This window comes from Chaetura pelagica, unplaced genomic scaffold (assembly GCF_000747805.2).
Source record: "Chaetura pelagica isolate M959 unplaced genomic scaffold, ChaPel_1.0 scaffold249, whole genome shotgun sequence".
Classification (NCBI taxonomy): Eukaryota; Metazoa; Chordata; class Aves; order Apodiformes; family Apodidae; genus Chaetura; species Chaetura pelagica.
In genome coordinates, this window is record NW_009954538.1 from 1,634,702 (window position 1) to 1,659,886 (window position 25,185).

The 25,185-nt window shown below is 44.3% G+C and overlaps 1 protein-coding gene across 1 annotated transcript in view; it reads left to right on the forward strand.

Annotated features, from left to right (window-relative positions):
- The window catches only part of PXN (paxillin), a 52,037-nt gene that overhangs the window by 8,920 nt on the left and 17,932 nt on the right, over positions 1-25,185 (forward strand). The window contains exons 2-3 of the mRNA XM_010004832.1: positions 24,302-24,528; positions 24,990-25,102. The gene's annotated coding sequence lies outside the window, so the exon portion shown is untranslated. The remainder of the gene's footprint in view (positions 1-24,301; positions 24,529-24,989; positions 25,103-25,185) is intronic.

A 25,185-nucleotide genomic window follows, 5' to 3' on the forward strand; every position in this document is an offset into this window, starting at 1 on the left:
GGCTGAGTCCCGGCCGGGAAAGGCGCCCTTCGCTCCCGTGCCTCGGGAGCAGCGTGGTCGGGTTTCAGCAGACGCCTCCTCCCCTGCCGCCGCTGGAGCTCTCGGGTCTATTCTTGGGCGAGATGTGTAACTTTGCCCGGGTGTAGAGCGGTCAGTGGGAGCCCTCGGGGGTGAGCGGAGCGCAGCCCCTGCCCAGCCTGCTGCCGGGCTCAGGGCTCGTCCTGCTCCCTGGGCTTCCCCCGGGTGTGCCGAAGCCTTTCAGAACCTGGAGCAGGGAAATGTCAGGCAACTGGTCTCACTGGAAAGATCTAGAGAGTTTGAGTTCCTTTGGTACCAAGCCGGAAAGGGGTGGATCTGCCACCCTTGTGCTCTGGGAGACATTAGGGTAACCGAGTTCTGCTTATGAAACTGATTAAATCAGACACTGGGGAGGGGCTGCGATCCCTTACTTCCATCCTACCTTTAATAGAAACCAGACGTTCTGTCAAAATGTGCTGCAGTTTTATTACTGGACGTGGAAGCTCACATTACAGTGCTGGCATAAAGCTGGTGGTCACACCTTCAGAAAACAGACTCTGAATTGGGCTGGTGAGAAAACTTACAGGCCAAGGAGTCCATCAGGTGCATGGCTTCCTAGTGAAAGGTGCACCATGCAGGATTGGTTCTTAGGGAGTGGAACCTCACCCTTTGCACTGGTGAAGTAGCTGGTGGTGCAGACGGAATTAATTTCTGCTGCAGTGTCTTCTCACAGTTGTTTCTTCAAGTGGAGACAGTTCTGTTTACTGTTTCTCATATCCCTCAGCCTGGTTATCTCTTGGAGATTTGGTGCTGCTCCTGCAGCAAGTTCCTAGCGTGTTCAGGAATGCGTTGCTAGTCAGAACAGGATTCACCCAGTCTGTGTATTGACTTGCTGAGTGGCCCTTCAAGGTGAGCATACAGATAGCAGTGTGCAGGTCCAGGTCAGTGTCTCATCAGCATGCTCTACAACGAACCATAGGAGCTGTACTGTGTCCACTGCAATTGTCTCATTCCTTGAGCAATGATAGTGTCACTTTCCAGTTGTCTCAATAGTCTAATACAGTTTCAACACGTTTTTCCTCTGGAGGAGGATTAGAGGTGAACTACAAGAAAATTCTGAAAAAGGTCTCAATTTGTGCCTTGTTTTGTCCTTTGAGGTTTTAAATGTATCAGCACAACTAAAAGTTGAAAGTTGTGTTCTGGTTTTTAAAATATAACCTTTTGTCTCAGCAGCTCAATTTCATCATGTCTTAATTACACCATGGCTTTCTCAATTTCTATGCAGTCTTTCAGACTGGACAAGATCTGATAATCTAACAGTAAGCAGCTGAGCAAAAAAAAGTGGGACCCTTTCTCTCTCTAAGCTTTTCTTTGGTGTACAGAATTCACCCTGGAAAGGCAGACCAGCTCTTTTCCCTCTGCAAACCACTGTTAGTCCCAGGATTGCTCACTTCATTTTCTAAAGCCATTCACCTTGGGATGCATCCGTAAGGGACAATGCTGTGCTGATACAACTCCCCTGAAACAAGTCAAACTTGTGAACTGAAGTGAGAGTTGTTTGTTTTCCTTTCCTCATTATCTATGGGTGGATTATCTGAGTTGTGGATTAACTGTGCCATGGATGCAGACGTCTGTGCTGGCTCTGTCCAGAGTCAAGCTGGTCCGGCAGGACTTGTTGGTTCAGGCACAATGCCATGTGCACATAGCTGCACCGCTTCCAGGGCCAGTTTTGGCCCAAAAGTAATTTAGCATTGAGCCTGAGCTGGTGCTCCTTGGAGGTTCAGAGTTGATGTCAAGTAAAATTGCTTAGTTTTTTCCAAACTGAGCTTCTGAATCTGTGGTGCAGAATGTGCTAGTGATTGGTGGGCCTTGCTGGGCATGAGGGAACACCCACCTCACAGAGCTCATTAATGTCTGTTCTTCACTCCCTGAATTTATCAAAAACCTCACTTTTTACAGAGGCAATGGAATTGGTCAGTGTGTACAGTGTGTAAAATGGAGGTTCAGAAGTCTCTCAGTTCCAGGCTGCTTGGGCTGGACAGATTACGAAACATCTGTGAGAACGAATTTGTGTTGCTTTGGGGATTCATTTGGAGTAGGAAAAAACTTTGTTCCCTTTTTCCCCCCTTAGTGTTGAAGAAGTGGTGTTACCATGCACAACTGACACAGGAAGCTGTTTCAGGGCTTTGCAGGTGGATCTGGTGCACCCCATTGAGCTGGAGAAGCCTTGGTGCTGAGTCTGGGTGTAAACTGGAATAGCAGATTGTGGGAAGTGGGGAGGAGACTTTGAATTGGAGCAGCTGACCAGGCTTGTCCAGATTGTCTTCCTCCAATCTCTCTCTGAGGAAGCATATTTTGCGGATGTGCTTGGAGTTTGACAGGAAGCTTGCTGAATGAGTTTGCTGTTCTGCAGGGTTGTAAATTGGCACAGAGAGTAAAACTTAGTCCTAAAGGGTCAGAGTCCTAACTTGGGGCTGTTGCCCCTTTCAGGGGATTACCAGAGTGCAGGATGTTGTTGTTACATGCTGTGCTTCTGCAGGTGACCAACGTCACGTATTTGCTTCAGATAATTTGAGATGTTGAATTATTCTTGATTCTGTGGTGCTACCTTGTCCTAGCATGTGTGAACAGATCCATTAGGATTTGTTGGTTGTGGAAGAAGACTCCTAATTGGTGTAGTGTGTCATGTCAATTTCATGGTGAGGAGGGTGCCTTACTCAGATACTGTTTGATTTTGACTCTGAATGTTTTTTTACAGCCTTTTTCTGGCAGGACTTGTTTGAAAACACTACTGTGAAACTTTATTTTTGTGCTTTGGTAACTCCAAACACAAACGACATTGCTTTTCAAAGCTTTCTTTTGATTGCTTTGAAATTCTTGCTTCTCTACTCCTGGAGTTTTTTTTTTTTAAAGGCCTCAGATTCTTTTAAACTGGATTTTGCAATCAAAAACAAACCAACAGTCACTAAAGCTTGCAAAAGTTGTTTTACAAAAAAGTTATTTCTGTTTAATAAGAGCATATTTATGTATCTTTTTGACTGTTCATGTAAACTGCACTGTAAGCTTTTTTTAGGTGTGCTTGCTCACTTCTAGAAGGCTTTTTCTTTTGCAGAAGGCTTGTCTAGCAGTGCAATTTCAAAGTCCAGGGTGCAAAGGTTCAGTGGTACAAGATAGTTTACTTTGAAAGTTGCTTCCCTCTGTTTTAGGAACTCTAACCCACCCTCCCTTTAGGGTTTAATCCTCTCAAGATTGATTTGAAAGGGAGGAATCTTACCACTGATTTTTCATGGGACTGTGGAGGGGGCTGCATGTGTTTCCATCTGTCATCTCTCTTTAAGATTGCAGTGCTCTGCAGGGCTATGATGTCCATTCCCCTTTTGAGGGGGCGTTCCTGCCTCTGTCTGACTCAGTTCCTTTACTTTGGAAGTCATATGCAGTAGGTTTTGGTTTTATTTGACTGCAAGTTTAGTGTGAAATTGCTCACGGTGAGCTACGCCCAGGAAATGGTATTGGGGGGAAATGCTGGTAAAGTAATTTGGTCCCCTGGCTTTCTACTGGCTAAGACTGTAAACAGAACTAATACTCTGCACAATGGGGTTCTGACTTGTTTCAGCTTCTTAGCTGTTCTGACCCCTCGTAAAACAGGGACTTCATTGTCCTGAGCGACTCAGACAGGGAGTCCTCTGCCTCGAGCAGTGTGCGATGCAGAGAGACTTCTTTTCTTGTTGCTCTAATTCCATGGAAAGGCTGGACTCTGTGCTGTCTTTAGCTCCTTTGTCCTCCACTGGGAGAGGTCAGCTTGTCCCAAGTGTTCAGCTGCCCTCCTGGTTAAAATTTATCCTCTGACACCATCTCTACCACTAGTGAAAGAAACGGGTAACTTTCCATACATCATATTTAATTTTGTTTCTCTACTTGCTCTTACTTTCCCGGGGAATCACAATACGTAAATTTCTCCAGACCCTTTTTGCTTCCCCTTGTTCCCCTTGAAGTGTACAAAACAAGTTGTGAAGCAGCAGAAATGATGGGTAGAATTTTAAAGTCTGGCAGCAGAAGCAGCAATAACAATGCACTTCTGCTTTGACCAGAGTTGTTTTTCTGATCTGCTAAGACAGACATATATAAATTCCTTAAGTGCAACTGGAGGAGAAGGACAGTAAAGCCTTTCCATGGCCACAAACCAAAACTGTTTGAATCAGACTAATGTGTTATTTGTGATATCCAGGATCTGCTGCAACTTTGGAGAAAGTGGAACAGATTCTGAATTCAGTTGTGCTGGTTGAGAATCAGAGTGAATGAATAGGATCTCTGATCCCAGTTTCCTGCTCTGTGTCTCAGACTACGCCTCCCTCCCTTTGTGTGCTGATCTTCTGTGTCCCTTTTTGTCTGATGCGGAAGCTGTTAATGAAGATGCTCTTCTACTCCAGCTGCCTGAAAGTGAGACATTGTCTGTGGAATCTTCCCCAGATTATGGCAAGAAGATGGAGTTTAGGGAATGAGTTTCTTGCTCACTTGACCTGTCCTAACTAACTTGGGTTTAATAACAAGCCCTGGAAGTACATACTGTCATGACTACTAGGCTATTATATTTTGAAATGCTAGGTAGGGAACTGTGGAGAGCTTTGAGTACTTGTTCTTGTTTCAGTGTTTGCAAAATCTCACCTTGCACCTCATTCAGTTTCAGATCACAGTCAAAAATGGTAATTCCAGCTTCGCCATCTCTCACTTAGTGAGCATCAGGCTCTAGAGTGAATTGCTTCAAATTGTTGGTCTTTTGAAAAAACAGCCCTTTCCCCAAACTGACCAAACAATTGCTATTGGATCAGTAAGGGAAATTGTTTCTGGCAAGATAACTAGATCCAGTGCAGTGTAGGAGCAAGGAGTAGCACCATTCCTTTCCATTTGGGGCTGAAGTTAAATGGATTGGAGAGGAAGTGGAAGTTGTGATTTCAGATTGGTTTAACCTGCTTACCTCCTGGCTGCTGTGAGGTGTGTTGTGTGGGTTTTTTGTTTGTGGTTTTGTTTTTTTTTCCCCCTCCATCTCTACTCCCTATATGCAGAATAACTGTTGGACATTTAGCTGGATCAGCAAGCTGATTCTTCTAAAAAGAATTTTTTTTTTACATGGGAATTAGGTGAAGCCACCTCTTTTAGCTGTGGTTTGAATTTAGTCTCGCACAGGGTAACTATTTATGTACAAAACTTGTCTTGAGTTTAGGCATGTTTATATTAATCTAGGCATATGATACTGTTTCTCCATCTGCAAAACAGGGATATCTCCTTACCTGCAAGGTATGGTTAATGTCCATTGAGATCTTCGTGTTTCTGAAACAGCCTCAAGCTGAGTTTATCAGAATAGTAATTCTTTTAAGCTTCTCCAGTCACCATTGCTGGAAAATTTCCAATGGCAGGTTTGAATTAGATTTATGTTTTTGTTCTCAGCCCTGTTCAATGCTTTCTCTCTGCCCTTCTGATTGCTCATCCTTTCTTCATCCTCTGTTATGACAGGCTGTGAGCAAGGAGGAAGAATTTCCTTTCTAGGTTCCCCACAGTAGTTCTACTCTAGTCTTTCCCTTTACCACAGAGCATTGTGAAGTCATTCAAAGAATGTTGTGTGCTAAAGATACACCAGAAAAATAGGAGGTGGGTGATGACTGTCATATCATGCTTAGCTGTTCTTCCCATTTGTGCTTATTCTCATTGCAAATGGTCCCAGAGGAGCAGAAACCAGCTGTCTAGGGACAATCTCCCTGCATTGACTGATGTAAAAAAACAAGCTGTCTTTTCTGTGTATGTGTGTTTTTAAATCCCAATGAAGCAAACAAAGTGGAACTGGCAACTGGAGTGTGGTGGAACAAGTTTGGTGTTGGTGTTTCAGTTATAGGAACTTAAGTTCCTGAGGTTATGCTTAGGAGTCTGGTAAGCTCTTTCCGCTTTTGTTAAGTGCAGCTTTTTCTCACAGCAGACGGTGATTGCTCTGAATTTACATGAGAAATTTATCTAAGCAGTTAGACAACTACAAGCTGAGGATCCAAGAGAAGTTACGGCAAGCCACAGGGGGAGGCAGCCTGCATGGTTATTTCTTGTCTCCTCTTTCTCTGTGCTGGATTGTCTCTGCATTGTGAGTTTAGGTCAAGTTATTTAAATGATGAGGGGGTTGTCTGAAGTCTTCAAACGCACTTCGTCATGAACTTCTCACAGTGTTCTTACTATTATATGCAAGTTCAGTGTAGATGGCCTTGCTGGGTGAGCTATGGAGTACATCTGGCTGGCAGCATGCACTGGAGTGTAGCTTGATTTCTTGTTTGTTACTGTTTATGGCATGTTTAAACCTCTAACATTTTGCAAATTATGTGAAGAACATAAAAAAAAGTAAATGGCACGTCAGGGAATAAACTTTCTGAATTACATTTTGCATGGGGAATTGTGCTTTAAATGGCTCAGCTATAAATCAAACTGTATGGGGTCTCCAGGAATAAACCAGTCCCATGTTTTTGTCACAAAATTGAGCTGGCAGACAGAATTAATCCTGTGTCTGTCTAGACGCCTGATGTGATCTTGCTTTATTTCCATCCCTGAAGAGCAAGGTGAGCAGAGAATTTCACTTCATGCTATAGGGAAGTTTATGTTGTTCAGGAACTGTGATTAGGCTGGGTTTTTCTAATAGCAGGAGTGGGCAGAAAAAGCTAGAAGTAGGAAAGGTCACAGGCAGGAGGGGTGTAAATGATTTGCCATGGATTAGGGGCTTAATGTTCTCTTGTTCTATCCTCTTTCATGGTTCTAAACAAGTTCAAGGCTTCTCTCTGAGAAGATTTCGAGTTGGAGCCACTAATTTCAGCTGGGTCAGACAAAAGAGCCTAAGACTAACTGCATGTCAGTTGAGGTTACTGGTGCCCCACGAGTTGGAATAAGATGATGGCCTGGCTGTTATTTGCTGCTGCTCATCTTGTTTGGCCTTTAGTTATGCCTGCTGCTCCCCATTCCTCAGCACAAGCAGCTGACTAGAGTGTTTCATTGCTGCTAGCAGATCACCCCTTTTGGGCAGAGGTGCTACACAAGAGTAAGAGGCCTAGAGGCAGTACTTCTGGTTTGCAGCTCTTCCTCTTGCTCATTATGGTTTTAAGTGGGAGACTTGTCCTGGGCTGTGTAGGTCTGGTGAGGCAGCATGATACACAGCTGGAACTATTCTGCCTGGCTGCGAGCAGCTCCAGCAGTTAGACAGGATCCCTGCAGAGAGCTGGAGCGCTGGGGGAGGGAACAAAATGCCATTTCATCCACGTCATGAAAGCTCTTATCAGTGGCCAACTCAGTGTTGTGGGTGGGTGAGCCGTGTTTGCCAGAAGAAGTTGCCTTTTATTTCTGCTGTGAAATGTGAGGAGCTCAGTGCTGTCAGTCAGGCAGGGGGCTGTGGAGTGGCTGTGTGGAGTTTGGGATGAATTTGTCAGTCAGTTTCTTATAACCCTAAATTTGTAGTTTTTAGTCTTAACCTACTGGTGCTTAATCTGAGATTTGCTGCTTAGCTGTCCTGAGCAGTTCCCTTGGGAGTGCCTCACAAGTGCAGCTGCTCTGGCATGCTGCTCCTGAACCTCTTAATTGCTTAAATCTGGTGCCTCTAGCACCTTCTGCCTTGGGTTCATGCTTAACCCTGTGAGTTTGCAATAAAATCTGTTAGGTTATCATTCATTTTTTAATGTAGGATTTGGTTAAGGCCTTAATTTGTTGGATGCTAATTTAACATCACATGTGAGGGAGAAAAACTGCACAAAATGGATCATGATGGTGTGGCTTACAGTGGCATGAAACTCAGAGACCTTCTAGGGGGTCTGGACCTGCCAGAGTCCTCTGATTGAACTGGTTCAGTGCTGCTTTCTCCAGGATGGGTTGGGTCTGGTGTGACCCTGGCTTTGCAGAGCTGGGAAGCTGGTTGCTCTGCGTGTTGGGGAGGAGGGTTGAGGAGAAGGGACTGGGGGTGGTGCAGGGAGGAAGCTTTATGTAATTCTTGGCTGGCTTCTGAGTAATTGTTTTAATGAAATGGAATGCAGTGTATTCAGTGCTTGCTTGGCAGAAACAGCTATTTTTTTAATTTTCTGTGTATTTTTTTTTTCCTTGGGGTGGGAGTTGGAATTAGTCTATTTTCCAGCTGCTTCAAGGCCTGGATTTGTCAGAGAGCCTGGTCCCTCTGTTTCCCTGTAGGTTGTGAAATGCTGGTGTGGTTCTGAAGTGGGTTAGATTAATTTTAAAGTACCCAACAGTAATGGGATGACAGTGATGTGAGTAGCTACATGTCTCTAAAATATATATTTATCTAGGTATAGGGATATTAATCCATTTGCCACTATGCCCTAGTTCAGTGAATAGTAGGGAAAAATATGATGAGTTGACACAAACAAGTCAAATTAATTTTCAGCAAAGGAGAAATGTAGGGGCTGAGAATCTTGACTTGTGTAGACTACTGCAAAATACTCTCTCCAGCTATTGCAGATGATTGCTGACTTAACATAGGATTGGTGGAGGAACAATCAGGGACCTTGGTGAAAACCCTTTTTTATAAAGTAATTTGAAGAAAGATTTATTTCATGTACCTATGAAAGGGAAGTTTATTCTCATGCTGCTTCTATTTCAGTATTGCTGGCATTTCCATTTTTGGTCATTCTGGAGATTGGTTTTTCATACTCGTCTTTACCTCTCAAAACTCTAGGTTTTTTTTGGGTTTTGTAATTTTTCAGTAGTAATGAGTTCTCTTGTAGATAAACCAGTCTTTAGTTCATAGAATAACATTTTTCTTTGATAACAAAACAGCAGCTTCTCTGCAGTGCATTGAGATTAAGAGGCTGCCATGCATTTAATTGCTCTCTTAATACTGCTCTTGGTAAAAATAAATCCTCACTATTTCTCTTGCTGGTGATGAAACAAGCAAGAAACTTGTGACTAATAACTTCTGTCATGATGCCAGATGATAGGTAGAATCCTAGGTCATCTACCTTCTCACAGTAGGAAGAGGTAAGAAAACATTGAACATTCTCCAGCTCTTCTCCCTCTGCTGACTACAGTATATTCCAAAAATTGTATATTCTAAAAATGTTAGTTTTCTGTCTGGCTTGAAACAACTTCCTTTCATTCAGTGGGCCTCTGTCATGACATTGTGAAACTCTTGGACCACATTCTTTTGCCAAGGCCAAAAAAAAAAAAAGAGCTCTAGAGCCATCAGCAATCTCCATCAAATTACCACCCACATCTTCTCCTAAAGTAGACCAGGGGACCAGTTCCCACATTAATTTCTGGAACATTGTCCTCTTTTCATTCCCAGAAGCTGCTTTTAATGTGAAAAGAAGCTGCTTTAATTAGATTTTTAACCATGTGCTTCTTGGCCTCTTGTAATCTGTTTCAAAGATTTTGCTTGCCCACTCTCTGTGATTACTTGGGTTATCTTTAAGTTATAGTAGAATGTTCATCAGAGGGAAAGCTTAATTTTAAAACTTTCTACCTATTATAGTTATAAGTAGCACTACGATCCATATGACTGAAAAATGTTAAATATTTTGTTGTCATTTCCCCCTGCCCTGCTTTGTGAGTTTACATTGTGATTTTGGCAGGGCTTTGTATAAAGTCAGTTGCTGATGATGACTTACACTTTTTTGGCTTAAAAAGAGTTTGGTGTTGCTTCCAAGTGTGCTCCTACTCTCTGTTGCAGGGAACCCTTGCAGACACAAACTTCTTACAAGGAAAAATCCACCATTTTGAGAGTACTTTCTTAGTAGTTAGATTTTTAATGAGCCAGTTAACATACTACATTTGACAGAAGTTCCTTTTATTTAAAAAAGGGAAACAACTCACCTCAGAGTGGTTGGCAAGTCAAGCCAGCAAGTCTTTTTAACTTGTCTTAATTTGTATCTTGATATACTAACCTTTTATTTGGCATCCCTTGTATTTGGGTGAGATGTGTTGAGAGTTTTTCTCCTTGTAGGCACAGGCTTTTCAAACTTGAGGTACCTTGGGTTTTAAATAGTAGATTTGCATTTGTTTAATGTTCTTTGCATTTAAGCTCTTGGGAGATATGCTTGTTACTGAGTGGGAAGCTGCTGGATTGAATGAAAAATACTCTCTTCAAGGACTGAAATCTCTCAAGTTTGCATTCTGATATCCTATTTAAGAGCCTTCAGGATAGGAATGTCTCAATAAGAATGTACTAAATATGGATGTGATTGCAGTGTCTCTCTAGTGTCCCCATTCTCTCTTGCTGGCATGCTTCTTTTGCTGGTAGCCAGGGCATTCTACATCTCATGGGCAGAATTTGTGTTTCTAATGCTTTTAATGAATTCAGAATTTATACTAATATTTCTGTCTTTTATTTCATCCTCTTTAAGTGTGTCTCAAATTTTGTAACTGGCACTTTGCCTGGACGGGTCTATATTCAGATCTGTTTATGCTGCTTGGATAGGACTTCCACTGTTTAAAAGATGCTATTTTTTTCCTCCCTTAAGCTTCATATCTATACTTGCATAACCATGCGAATCTTGCCCTTTCCTTTATTGGTTATAAGATCCACATGCTCTCCTGTTTCTATTACTTTTTAAAAGGTAGATAATTAACTTAGAAGGTGCAAGCTCTGTCACTATTTTGTCTCCGGCCACATCCAGAACAATTTTTACATATACAGATAGAAAGGATTCCAGCAATATTTAGCAAATCTTATTACTGACCATGGTTGTCTGTGTGGCAAAGGGAAGATGCTGGGGTCTCTGAGGTGCTGGGCGTGCTGGCAGTTGAGTCAATATAACAGCTTGCTGCTGCTGAAATGGGGATGGCTTTACTTTCACTCATCCTTACCCCTTTTCTACTCCCTCATCTGGCTGTTTGGACTTACCCTTTCCTTCTTGCTGACTGCTGTGCTTATCTTTCTTTTCTAATCCGAAACAAAACAGTCGATTTTTTTTTTGACTGGGTGTGCATTGTGTTGAACTGGTTCAAAGGGGTCTTGCGAGAGCCAGAGCTAACACAAGGAAGTGGCAGCAATGCATGTCTGGAAGAGGAAGTAAAACCTCTCCATTTTTGGCAGTGGTGAACTCTTATTTCACACCTCTGCACCTTGTGAAACTGTATCCTTCACCATTGAACTCCTGTGCTCCATTCCCATGTAAACCCTGACAGAACATATTTTTCCTCCCCAGATGAGTTAGTCAGCAGTTTACAAATGGTGAGTTCCAGTGGTAAGTGCTCTACAGCTGTTGTAAGGTGTCTTCTTAAGCAGTCAAATTTACATGGTTGTCATTTCCATCTAGAGGCTGTGGAGCACAAGCAAACAAGGGTTGCTGTTGCTCAGAGATTTGGAAACCATTGCTGTGTGTTCATGCTCTTCTGATCAGTCACTGCTCATGGCTCTAAGCTACTGTTCAGAAGCTGCTCAGAAGATTTGTCTAGTACTGGATTAATGTGTGTTTTAACCTCAATGCTCCTTATGACAGGCTTCAGTTCAAGTCAGGCCCAACTGCTTACAGTCACGGAAATCTCAACCCAATACAGTCCACCCAGGGCTTAAGAAATGCCCTTTCAGTGAGTATGTAGAGGGTTGTTTGATAGCAGCAGGGTGCCACACACCTCTGCACTTGGCAGCTGTTGTCCAAGTCTGAGCAGGGTCTGGAACACAAATGGTGGCAGTGTCTTCCAGCTGGTCTACTGACCTTGTAGTTGTTACTGTTCTATGCCTGTTGTCTTTCAGGAAGACGTGAGAACAGATTGTCCAGTTCAGGTCTCTGAAGAGCATCCTTTTGTACTTAAGGAAGAAAGCTAGTTTGCTGGAGGAGACAGCTGACTTTCTTTCCCATCAGCTCTGCATGCTGCTAGAGAAGAAGAAGAATAGGTAGAGGGAGTCTTCCATTTCATTGCACAAGGAGGGTAAACTGACTTCTGGCATGATATCATTTATATGGCATCAACCTGACATACCTGACTTGGAAAGAGCAGCAGGGGTTTGGAGTGGCATCCACTGTAGCCAGAATTGTAGGGCATGATAAATTCCAAGTGCTGTGATGCTCTTGATGTCCACTGGTGCTACTTCCATGAGCATTTACTTGGCTGATCAGCCAAAGGACTAGACATTTCTTGAGCCCTGAGCTTCTGTTTTATTCCCTTTACCAGAACTGTGGTTTCAGATCTATAATGTCTTGTTTCCTGCTATTTCTCTGCCTATCCTTGGACTCTGTGCTCTTGTTTAATGGAGTTGTCCTTTGTACTAGATTTGTTAGATGTTTGTAAAATGGCAGTGTGCTGTGTTTTGTCCTATTGCTTGTGGAGTAGCTGTGTGCTGATGTAGCAGGAAGGGTCTGGTTCCTCAGATAGCTGGCTTGGCTGAGCCCCTCTTCCTGTAGGAATGCAAGGGAGTTGGTATTTTGATCAGAGGCCTTGGCCCTGGGAAATTGTCCCTGAGGGGTCAATTCAGTGGCTGCTTGTTTGGTTTTCATGACTTTTTAAAATTTTATTTATTATTTTGGCAGAGAATAGCAGATCTTGTTGGGCTTTTTTTGAACACTGATCCCAGTTTCAAGAAACTGAGAGAAGCCAGCAGCAAATAAGAATTATTGACATACTTGGGGAGGGTTAACTTATTATTTCACACATGTAGGGATAGATAGAAGACTAATACTATTTTTTTTTCCCCATCTGGAATATTGGCTGAAATCCAGCCCAAATCAGTACTGAGGTGGTATTAACTGCTTAGTGTCTTGTATAGAACATTTATACTCCCATCTCTTCCTTCCACCAAACTCAGCCTGAGTGCCAATTCACTCTTGCTCAGTTTGAGAGTTGCTGTGTTTGAACAGAGCTGATGTCCTTTACTTTTACCTAAGCCAACTCACCTCCCTCCCAGAGACAGTTAGGTCTCTGTTTGGACTTTCTGGAAGTGCCTGAATGTGCTGTCAATTGGCCGTTTGGGACTTTCTGGAAGTGCCTGAATGTGCTGTCAGGTGGAGATCAGGAATAGATAAGAAGAGCCATTCTAGGAGAGGACTCTCTGAGGCTGTACTTACCCAAACAAACCAAAGTTGGTTCCAGTTTGGCAGTTGACACACAGGGAGAGAGATGAAGACTCTCTAATTTGTGTAGATTGTTGCTTCTCATAATCTTTATCATAGACCTAACTATAACTGCCTGTAAGGAACACCAGTCTATTAGCTTCCAAAAGGAGAGGATTCTGACAAAAGACTTGGTAGCAGGTGGAGCTTACAGCATGCTGCAGATTCAGACTGAGAAATTCCAACTTAAGTATTTTTAGTACAGGCCTGAGAGTCAGACTTGCTTTCTATTCTGATATAACATGGACTTGCCATGTCCAAGGCATGTCAGTTTCCCTGTTTCTGAAATATAGATGATTTTTCATGCTATTTAGGGCGTGTGAATATTAGGGTGAGAATTCTGATTTGTGATCCTCGTTGGAATTCAGGTGCAGTGGCTGCAGACTTTACTGGCTGTAATTGCTGCAGGTCACAGCCTGTTATATCAATTTCAAATGGAATATGTGGAGGTGTCAATTGCTGAAAAATGTGGCTGAAAATGGCTTAACTTCTGCTCTTAGTCCTTTAAGTTGTGGGTGGGACAGTCATCTGAGGGACAGCAGCACTTAGGTCATGGTGGTCTGAATCACTGAAGGTCATGAGTTGGAGTATTGAGTAAAGGCTGGTTAAATCTGTGTGAAGCATTTTACATATAATGAATTTTTCTGTTGCAATTTCCAGCTATTCTCCATCAGTAACCCAGAGCCTGGCTTTGTGCTCTGAAACATTGTACAAGTGATGGGGTTAACTCAGCTTTGGTAGTTGTTTCCTGTTGTTCAGGACTTGGTTTGAGAGTCCAGTGAATCTAGATAGAAAAAAAACCACTCGGTTTATTTTCTCTTTAGCTTCACACAACTGTGAGTTGTCTGTGAATAGCTCTAGAGACATTCAGGGCTTTTCTAACTGAAGATCTGGCATTCTCAGAAAATGTTGGTAGCTGTGAAACTGAAAACATTTATTTGTTTGGTAAGTTGGAACATTGATTCAGTTTAAGGCACCAGGTCTTAGCATAGGGTGGCTTTTTCCTGGCAGGAGCTGTTTGCTGCTCAAGACAATGAACAGAGGGAAGTAAATAAGTCTCTTTTCATGTCAAATGTGGAGAAAGCCATGCTATAAAAAAGAGGATGCTGTATAGGACAGGAAATAACACTTCCCTCCAGCCCTCCCCTGCCCTTTCTGGAAATGAGAAATAAATGGGAGGACACACCTTTGGGAGAGAGCAGAGTCTGAAACCAGACATGTCATACTGCTGCTAGTGGGTTCAAGTAGTCTTCTTGGAGTCAACATATGAAAAATACAACAGCCAATTTCAGATGGATCTGTATGGCCCTGCTTTGCTCTGTGTTGTCCCTAGATCTTCAATGCTAGTAAAAGTTTGTTCTTCCCAGTGTTTCTGTTTAGAGCTTCCAAATGTGATAGCCATGGCAGTGCAGTGAACATCTTAGGTTAATTCAAAGAATTAAAAAGGCTGTGCTTGGTTTAGCAGCTTGTTGGCTGAAAACCAAAAAAGCCATATTCAAACCTTATTTTCTTTGCAAAAATGGACAGGTAAACTTACTGGTTTTTTTTTCTGGAGCATCAGGTACATCCCTCCTGAAAGAAGAATGGTACTTAAACCACAAATCACTTCTAGTGTGAGGATACTCAGCAAACCTGTAACATATTGAGGAACATTTCTCCATGACCATGTAAGGAGTTACATGCCTTGTGAGACTTCTGTTATTTCAGCCATCTAATGAACTCTTCTGAGGTAGTGGAAAGGGGATGACATTTTTTCTAAGCTGGAAGAAGTCAGGGTGACTGTGCATTTCTCTTTTTTTTTTTTTAGTTCATTTCTCTCAGCCAGTTTGAGCTGGTGTCTAATTTAGTGTTCAAGAGCTAAGTTGAAAAACTCTGGTCCTACAGGAAAATCTTTTGTGGTTCCTTCACATAGATTGGACTGTAGACCAGAGAGTGCTGTGGATTTGTGTTATTTCATCCAATAAGCTGTGCTGACTCAGATGTTGAAGGCAGTTGCAGTGTGTCTCAGCCTGCATGCCTTGTTGATGATCCCATGCCCTGTGGGTCTGGTTAAGATCAGGTTGCCTTCCTGCCAGCTGGTGATACAAAGGATTTCCCAGCCTGTTGCATCAAAGGTGAGGAGAAGTGGGTCTGAGATGCTCCCTCAAGGGATGGGACTATGCTTCCCAGGGCCTGCTCGAGACAACCTGTCAACTGGCCAGCCTGTTTCCTACAGAGTGCCTCTCTGTGCCCCTGAAAGCCCTGCTGCTGGGTTGCATGGAAGCTAGCTGACCCCTCACGATGCACTAGCACCCTCATCATGCTAACTAGTACAGCTTTGCTAAGGTTACAGGGCAGGTCTGAATTTCATGCTGGTGTGAATTTGAAAGGAAGCAGTGTTGCCAGTTCCAGGAAGGATGTGGTGACCTGTATGGTTGGTTTTTCAGCACACCTTCATGTAGCCCTCTTGCCCCTCGGAGGGATGCAGTGGAAAGTCTGAGCTCTTGTGATGGCTTCTGTTGGGATTTTGTAGCATATAGTCAGCTCATCTTCAAAGTTTTATGGTCAGTAGTAGTCTGTGTCAAAAGCTAGCTCTTAAGCTTAGTGGCATAAATGAGGCAGGACCAGTAGGTACATAATGTGTCAGTCCTACTGATTGAGCCACGTCAATTCTGAGGCTGCAAAGCCAAAATAAAATGTCATTGTATAGGCTCAGGTGGAAGTGGCTGGTAGTGGTGAGGGATCTGTCCAGAATTTAAGAGCATTTCAGTTTATACTGTCTGCTGTTTGCTTCCTTTTCAGGCTGCAGTTTTTCTGGCCTGCATTTGAGATGCAGATTAATTATGAGAATCAGACAGAAGGATGGGTAATGTCTTTCAACTAATGGCTGGATAGGGCTAGCTTGTACAGTTTGTGTCCTGGCCTGAGTTTTAGAGTTGGTATGTAGCTTCCTAGCCAAACAGTTTTATTCACTGACTCTAAACAAGGACTAAATTCTGGCATTGTTCTCTTATAAAACATTTTCTAAAAGCTGTGTAGAGTGGCTGAAGTTATGCTCCCAAGAAATGCAATGAGTTCATATAAAAAACCAAAGCAGCAACCCATCCAAATGTTACTGGATTAGTAAATTGAAATTAGTACGGAAAGCATCTGGCGATCAGCAGGGCGGGTTCCAGGAAGAGTGTGGGATTGCAGGCTGGGGGAAGGGGACATTGCTGGGCCCTTCCTTTACAGTATCAACGTGTGGTGGTGTCAGCCCTGCTGAAACTGCAGCCACAGCACTCAAAGGGTTTGCATTTTATCCCCAAATGTGCAGTGAGTAGCCACTGATAAACAGGTTCGGAAATTGCTTTAAATGGGCTGTATTTGCACACTGTCTTACAGCCCTGTGCTTGGGTAGTGGTGCATGTTAGTTGTGACCAGTTAGTTGGCCACAGTCTCTGGAATAAAGTCTCCAGCTTGGGTCTCAGTGGTTGGGACAGGAAGCCACAATCATTGCTGCAGCTGATCAGAGACCACATCTCACAGCGCCGTGTCTTGTCATTGTTTAGACACTGTTGATAGTGGTCAGAACTGGGTGCATGGGCTGCTGTGCTGGGGGAAGCTGACTGGTTTGGCTCTCCCTGTTTGAGTTATGGTATCCATGGGATTCATGGTGGCTGCCATCACATGGTTTTCAGAGCAGTTCTGTCTGTCATGGCATGAATTCTAGTTTAGTTTGTCTCTGCAGCCTGTTAGGTAGGCATAACAGCTACTAGATGGTTGCCTTTGCTGTTAAGCTTTTCTGAAGCACCCACACAACTTGTAAATCAGTGCCACAAAAGCAGTCTTGCTTGTTCTAAGGGGCAGCATTGGCTTCAAAGAACAGAGAAGCTGCATATTGTCTCTGTCAGAGTTCACTATTCCACATATTGTTACTAGTTTGGGCATTCTTTTTATCAAGCAGTGACACAAGGCATGACTTGCACCAGTACCTTGATAACAAGAAAGCTCCAGGCTTTGAATAAACATCACTCCATGGGAGACATTGTAGAAATAGCTGAGTGATTTGAGAATGTCATCTGAACTTCCTTTGGGCAGGTCTAGACAATGTGAAGCAAAAATACCGAGGTCTCTGTACTGATACACCAGCAGTTGTTAGGTCAGGCAAATGACTTCACTTTTGTGCCTTGATTATTTGTGTATCTCAAATACCAATCTGTCCCTGTTTCCCAAGAGAGCTGAGAGCTGTTACATGTCCTGTACTCTAACCATGTTCTCAACATGTTGGTTACATTTTGGAAAACTTTTAAATGTCTCCTTATCAAAATGATTTAGAAAGCAAGCCAAGCTATTTTACATGCTTCCTATATACATGGACCAGAGAACTTCAGAATTTTAAGAGTATCTAATCACAATATGAATTTTCAAAGTCTTATTTTGGATGTAGCCCTTGTATTTTATTGCTTTTGTAGTATTTGATCTTTTTGCATTTAAAAACATTTATTAGAATATAATGCCTTAAGAATCTGTTACTGCATTTCTTTTACCTGGAAGTCCATGCCTGCATTCACACGTTTGCTCATAGTTTTCCTATTTCTGATCACACTCTTCCATTTAGCTGAGGAAAATTAAAACTGCTGTTAAAAAGGAAATTTCTGTTCTCAGTGTTGCTCTTTGGGGCTCCCCACCCCTTGCAGGCTCAAACTTGAGCGCAGTGAGAACCCCTGTAGCAAGGCTCTGGTAAGTCTTCAATGCTCTTCTAGAGCATTGGAAATGTTTCTTTTGAAAGGTTATTTAATAGGATAAATATACCCAAGCTCCCCATTCCTCTGCAGTTACTCACAATGTAAAACTGTCTTGCCAAGGATTGGGTTACCACCCCAAGCTGTCTCCGTGTATGTGGACTGGAGTTGCATTTACTCCTGGAGGTTGGGGAGAGAAGACTTACTTGAACCTAATAAGATTTTTAAGGTTTGGATTCAGGGATTTTGCAAAGAGGCTGCTCAGGTGAGTTTGTGAGCTCAGGGTTCACTTCTGGAGATGCAATTCCCTGTGTTCTTTTGAGACAACAAAAATCAAGGATTTGAATTCAGTATGTTACAGGTTTTAAGAAAAAAGTAATGGAGATGGTGCATTATTCTGAAAATGAGAGGTCTGCAGTTTATCTTGTATTGAGTGAGACACAATTATAATTTAAAGTCTAGGTCCTCATTAAGACCTGTCCTCAGGGCTATCTCACTTTTTATCTCCATGCGCCAGTTCCCTGAGAATCTTCTGCTAAGAACCTATAGCAGTTCTAGTTCCTGGGTAAACGGGTGTGGGTAAGAGCAGAGGAGGAACAGACACCTGTTCTCTGCAGCTGCCTTACAGGAAATCCTGTAGTTTGTGCTCAGACATCTCATCCTGATTATCCAGTGTGCTGTGACTGGGCTGTCAGGGACATGCGGCAGCAGAGATGCTGGGGGACACAGGGCTCTGTGGCTGGAGGCATGTGCTCTGTGTGGTGGCTGGATGAAGAAGCCTGTCTCCAGTGTGGCTCACTCTCCAGATGTCCCATGCAAGAAGCAGAGCTGCAGGCACTGTGCGGTTTGATGGATGTGCAGATGTGGCTTTCAGTTGAGGCATTTGAAGTATCTTGCCTCAGTTACACTTCCATTTCCTCCCCAGCAGTAGATTAGATGTAGAAGAAATTTTAACCACCATCCTTTTGTTCTACTTTCTGTTTTGACAATGCTCTGATTTGCAGTGTCAGCTCACCCTCAGTTGTTGAGAGAGATGAACTGCATATGGAAATCTGAGGGAGTTCACTGTCTTCTGGCACTAATGCTGTCATCTCTGAGCTGACTGAGCATGCTGTGTGTCTCTGGCCCTCACACAGCCTGGAGTTATGCTGAACTCTCAGTAGTAGAAGGTATCTCCTTAACAGAGGAAAGCAATTCGTATTTCTCTAAATTACCTCACTTAAAAAAATAGATATATTAAAAAAGCTTTAACTGCTTATCCAGGGTGGAAAACTATTTACTGCTTGAGGAAAAATTAGCATTAAAAGCTCTTTGCAGCCATCAGTGCCTTGTCAGTGTAAGTTTTTCCAGAACTAGTTCATGTGTTCTACTTCACTGTGGCACCTTAAACCAGGAGCATTTTTGAGATGCACAGAAGGCACAGGAAGAAGGGAGTGAACAAAAGAGTAAGATACGTGTAAATATATTCTCTTTTTAATAATAGGGAGCTGAGTGCAGCTCAGATTTCTAGAAAAGGGGGTTGATGTGGGCATCAATGCAAAGGGGCCCCCATGTTATCCCTTCCTGTTCTGTACCTCAGAACCAGCCACACTGGGATCCCTAGTCTGGTGTTGCTGCTCTTTATCAGACAAACCTGGGATGTGGGAAGCTGAAGAATGTGGCCCTGGGGCTGCACGGGCCGTTTCTGCCTGAGGATACTGTGTTTGCAGGACAGCGAGTGCTAACTTGCTGCGGTGGAGAAGGGGCCTGTGCTGGAGCCCCTGGAATGTGTGAGCTGCTCCTCGGCCTGACAGAGGTGTGGGCTGGGGAGATAGTGCAGGAATGTGCAGTGTATAACTTGGAGATGATTAGTCTTTTCAGTGCAGTTTGAACTGGTAAATGGGACTTACCCAAAGGTGTTGTCCTGCTCTTTCATCTTGCTGAGCTTCTTTGTAAAAGGGATTTTTCTGAGTGCTTCAATGCATTGGACATAAGCTTCAGAGTTCTTGTCCCAAGCTGTCTCAATGACTAGCAGAGCTTTGGCAGATGCTGCGAACTGCCTTAAAGCAAAGCAGTTGGTACTAAGGACCACTTATACATATCTAATATTATATACAGAGCTGTGTGTGGGATTTGAAGACCAGAATCCCAGGGATCTAATAATAAATAATGACTTTTGGCAAAAGGGAAGGAGAGATGGGGGCAAACTAACGCACCTGGACCTCCAGATGTTTTGGAGTACTTTATGGCAGTAAAGGTATTAAACATGACATCATTCTTTACTGTCCCTCCTCCACAGGAAAATCTGTGTAGAAAAATCACTTGAATGTGAACACAGCTGTCCTCCCATACAGGGGAGGATGTGGTTTGAGTAGCCCTTTGGCCTGAACATCAATTGCACTTGAGCATGTAGTTTTTGGTTGCTCAGTGAAGGGAGGAGGACTTGGTCCTGTGCCTCTCTTTCACATCTGCATGTACCTTTGCCAACTGCTTGGCCAAGTTATCTGAGCTGGTGGAGTACCCAGGTGTGCACACCTTCAGATGCATTGTGCTGGAGTTTGGGTTCTGTCAGCTCTGTGTCTGAACCAGGATAGTAATGACAAGAGGAGTGTCTAGTTTGGTGGCTTTTTAGCAGGTATCTCTAGCTCTTCCACACCCCACTGAGCATCACGCTGTTAGCGGAGTGGAAAGTGCAGGTTTCTATATGCAGAGCCCGTGCCTGTGGGTGAGCTGAGCCCTCCTGGGTCTTTGGAAATTGAACTGTGTGACTCCACCCTGTCCACGCATTTGTGAGTTGACAGTTTGTGGGTTGTGTTGGTAGCTTCTTGTAGGGGTGAGAGTGGGAGGAGGGGTGATCCTGGAGGAGCAATGGCTTGAAGGTCTAGTGTAACCCTGCCCGTTTACTTTATTGATACTAAATGCTTATCCTCTAGAGATAAATTAATCTCTGATCTCTTAACGGTGGAGATTCTTTCTCTTAGAGCTGTGTGTAGAATTTTAGAGAGTATTTGGGGCAGCAGCAAAGCTGTTGAGGTCAGTGTATGTGGTCCCTGAGATGCTGCAGCGTCTGGGGATGTCTCTCCGTGGGGAGGTGCCGCACACGTGGCGCCCACAGAAAGTTTCTGTGTGCCCAAAATAGGGACAGGTTCCCGTCTCTGCGGGGACGAACAAGTGAGGTGATGTTGCTGCCAAGTTAGCCATTGCTGTCGGGTTTCATCTTTCCATGTAAGGATGTGGTGGTGCCCTCTGACGGCTGCGGGTTGTGCACTGCCCTGCGCCAGTCAACTGCTGCCTCTGGGTTGGGAGGGACTAACTGGGTGATTTACACCTCCTGCAGCAGTGTCCCTCAGGAGTCGCCTGGGGAAGAGAACACTTCATTACCCAATAAATCGATCAAACCTTTAATATTTGTATTTAAGTATTTAATATTTCTGGTTAAGGAGCAGTCACGGTAGTGAGCTCAGTGCTGTAGCACGAGGTGCAGTGCTGTGCAGGGCACAGCATCTTTGGTACAGTTCATCACGTTACAGCTGTCTGGCCCCTTTTCTGGAAGAAAGATGGAGAGATGGATCTTTTTTTCTCTAATCAATGTCCTTTCTTTTCCCCCACCTCTGTTCTTTTCTGGTGGTGTTAAGCACTTGCACAAATCCTAAGTGAATGCGTAGTGCTTTGGGACATGTTGAAATGAGGTGCTGCTCGGGGTTTGTTGTTGGACTCTGAATGGATGCAACTGCTCAGTCCAGCAAAACTTAACGAAACTGTGGTTGCTGATAGGATTGGGTTGGAGAACAGTTTGTGTGGCTGGAAGCTGCAAGGGGGACGGATGCAAACGGGGAAGACTGTTGTGGCAGTGAGCTTGGAGAGAGTGACTGCGGCGTGATGAAGGGTGTGCCGTGGGTTTGCAGGATATGGAGAAGAGCAAGCACAAGGAGAGGTCCTGTGCCACCCATAAACTGGTGTGGGAGCCCCTGTCCTGCTCCTCTCCCTGTCCTGCTGGGTGCAGTGGTGCCTTCCTGCAGCTGCTTTGGTGTCTGCTGTAAAGTTGAAGCACAGTTAGAGTGACCGAGTGATTCCTCTCCAGCCTTTTCTCCTCCCTCCACTTCCTGTTCCTTCAGCTCTGCCTTGTTTGCTCAAGTCAGGAAGGGGGAGGGTATGGGGGAAGTTAATCATTAAACTGTAATGTCTTCTCCTTAACTCCTTCACAACCTGGGGGCAGAGTTCTCCTGGCATTTCCAGACCCCTCTTCTTCTGCAGACTTGTAAGACTAAACCAGTAAAGCTACCCCAACTCCCTTCTGTGCTGTGAGTAAAAAGCAGTGGGTTTCTGTCCGGTGGCTCATTCAGCAGAGTGCTGAGCTGAGTAGGAGGGTCTTGTGGTGAGATGGTTACATCTGCCTGTCCTGCAGTGAGGGTGGAGGATGGAAAAATGATTTGGGTCCCCAATGCAGGGCTGGAGGAGCCCAATACCCTGATGGGATTTTCACTTCCTGGTGGAGTTTGATTTGCCTTTGTCATTGGTGGGGAGAAGCAAAAAACCACACCTTCTGGGATAGCACTTCTCTTGGAGGTTGTGTGCATGAAACCTCCAGTCATAGTACCTGCCTGGTTGGAGGAATTGCAGCTCTTCAGCAGTTCCCTTGAGGTATGTGCCTTTCACTCTGGAATCCACCAGCTGTTATTTTGCTTAAAAAGAAGGTTTAAGTTCATTTTTCCCCAGCTGCAGGAAGCTTGTATCCCTTTGGAGAAACTGCTTCTGAGGTATTTTGGCCCCTGTAGGAAGATGCTTGTGGCTTAAATGATTTGGAGCATCTTTCTGGCTAAATGAAAGGTGTATAGAGTTAATTTAGCACAGTATTTAATTTGCTAATGGCTGTATTCTGTTCTCTGAGGGCAGGACTGCTTTTTGTGTGTGTGATGCTTTAGTTTGGGGAAGAGAGTCGATATAAAAGCAGCACCTTCCTCGTTTTGTAATGCAATAATAATGTCCTCCATTTGACCCTTTATATATTTTCTGGAAGGGTTGCTAAGTGCACTGGCTGGTGTGGCCTGCAGTGCTCAGGAAGTGGCTTTGAGCTGGCAGGTGTTGCCCTCTGCCAGCCAGGGGTGGGCAGCCATGAGGGTCAGCAGTTGCTCTGTTGCTATTCTAGTCCCACCTGGTAACTTCAGCTCCTTGTGACTCTGCTGGAGGATACTGCAGGATGACTGCACTCAGGCTGAGCCCTCACACCCCAAACCTGTCAAGTACCTCTGTGTGCCGGCGGAGGAAGACAAATGAGGCTGCCTGAATCCAGCTGGGGCTGTGTGGAGGGGAGGGAGATCCAGGGGCTTTCTGAGAGTCTCCTCCTAATTCTGCTGAAGCTCTCTTGCTGTTGTCTGTCTGAATTCCACATCTCTGAAGAGACCTGCCAGGTATGTCCTGATGCTCTTCTAATGAAGACTGCTGATTTCCCTAGTGAACTTGCTCCTCTCTAATAGCCTTAAAGAGGTGTGCACTGGAGCTTGCTGCCCCTGGAAAGCTGGGCACCCAGCCAGTGGGGCTTTCTTTAGAAAGTGAGTACGGTGCTGACCTGTGGTTGTTTGCTGGAGTGTCCTACACCAAGGACTGCAGTGGGCTCTGCAGGGTGGATCGCAGGACACAAAGTCCAACAAGTCAGGATTTGCCTCTGAGTCACCACAGAGGAGGGTGAGATTGGGAAGGGGCAGAAGATAGATTGCAGGAGAAATGCAGAAGGGTGGGAATTGCCTTTTCATGCCCCATCTTTGAAGGGAGAGCATTTTTCCTGCTTTGAGATTTCTGAGAGATGCTGACTGTGTGATGTGGGTTCCTCTGCCTGGCATGAGTGATGGGGTTTCTAGCCTGTGGAAGTTTTTCTTCTCTTCAGGAATTTGTGAGCAGTCTCCACCCAGCAAGTGGAGAATTGTTTCCAGAAGAAATGGCGTTTACCTGGCAGCCTCTGGAAACTAGTTAACTGTTTGTGTGATGTACTGGTAAGGATTTATGTTAGGGAAGCTGAATCACATACTGCTGCTGTGCCGATGGACTAATTTGAAAGTTTCATTCTTCTTCCACTACCTTAGACTCTGGAGAAAACCCCTCCCGAGATCTTGTTTCCTGCAGAAAGCAGTGCCGGCGGCCACAGTAAATGACTCTGTGATGATGTGGGGCCTGTAATTAGTCTGTGTCAATATCCTGTTGTGAGTTGATCTCTGGGCAGGTTTCTCCTAGGTTGCTCTTCTGCAGGGTGCAGTGAGCCTATGGGTCCTTGTTGTTGGGGTGGTTTTTCAGTTAAGACAAAAAGCAGAGACTGACACAGTTTTTCTGACTGCTTTTTTACCTCTTGGCATTTTCTTTATACTAGACATTTGATTAACCCATTCAGTCCTGGGCTGCAGGAATGTTTTTCAAGGCATCTAATAGATCACCCTAGATGAAAAGTCTTCCCTAAACTTCAGATGTGGGTATCCTGAATGAGACAAAACTGTAGTCCAGGATTTTACCATTTTGGTTGTTTGTTTTGTTTCTTTCCTGCAGACGCCTTACTGGCAGACCTGGAATCCACCACTTCACATATCTCCAAACGACCAGTGTTTCTAACAGAGGAAACACCTTACTCCTATCCAACTGGAAACCACACGTACCAGGAGATTGCTGTGCCACCTCCAGTGCCTCCCCCACCTTCCAACGAGGCCCTGAATGGCTCTGTGATTGACCCTGTGGACCAGTGGCAACCCAGCACATCCAGATACGTCCACCAGCAAGTACGTGAATGGCTGTGGATGGGGAGGGGTGATGCTTATTTTGTTGCTGCAGCATCTCTCAAGGAAATAAGGATGAATTTGGCTATGAACAGAGTCAGGGGGAGGTGTGGGTTTTAAATAGAACTGTTTGGAGTAAATGGCAGAAAAGAATTTGAGACCCATAGTCATTGTTCCGATAAAATGGTAATGTGATGAGATTAGTGTTAGTCATCTGTATGTAGCTTGTGGAAAGCTCACTGGGGGTTTCCAGCACATATCTGTAACTCATAGGCAAATCTGAAGCAAGTGGAGAACAGTTGTTCCTGGTGTAGCTCATCTGATTGAGGCTGGTTGTCTATGTAGCAGATCTATTTTTTTTCTTCTGCTGGGCTTTGTTCTGCCCTATCCATGTGAGGGGTTGCAATGCAGCCATGCACATACTGCCTTGTAGTCTGTTTCTAATGCAAATCTCATTTCCACAGCCTCAGTCCCAGTCTCCTATATACAGCTCTAGTGCCAAAAGCTCCAGTGCCTCAGTTCCCAAGGACGGGCTCAGCTCTCCTCCCCGTGCCAGTGAAGAGGAACACGTCTACAGGTATCTGTTAAGAGATAAGCCTGACTCACAGCTTGAGCCTGCTGTGGCTCAAGCAGCCTGGTCCAAGTGGAAACAAACGCTCT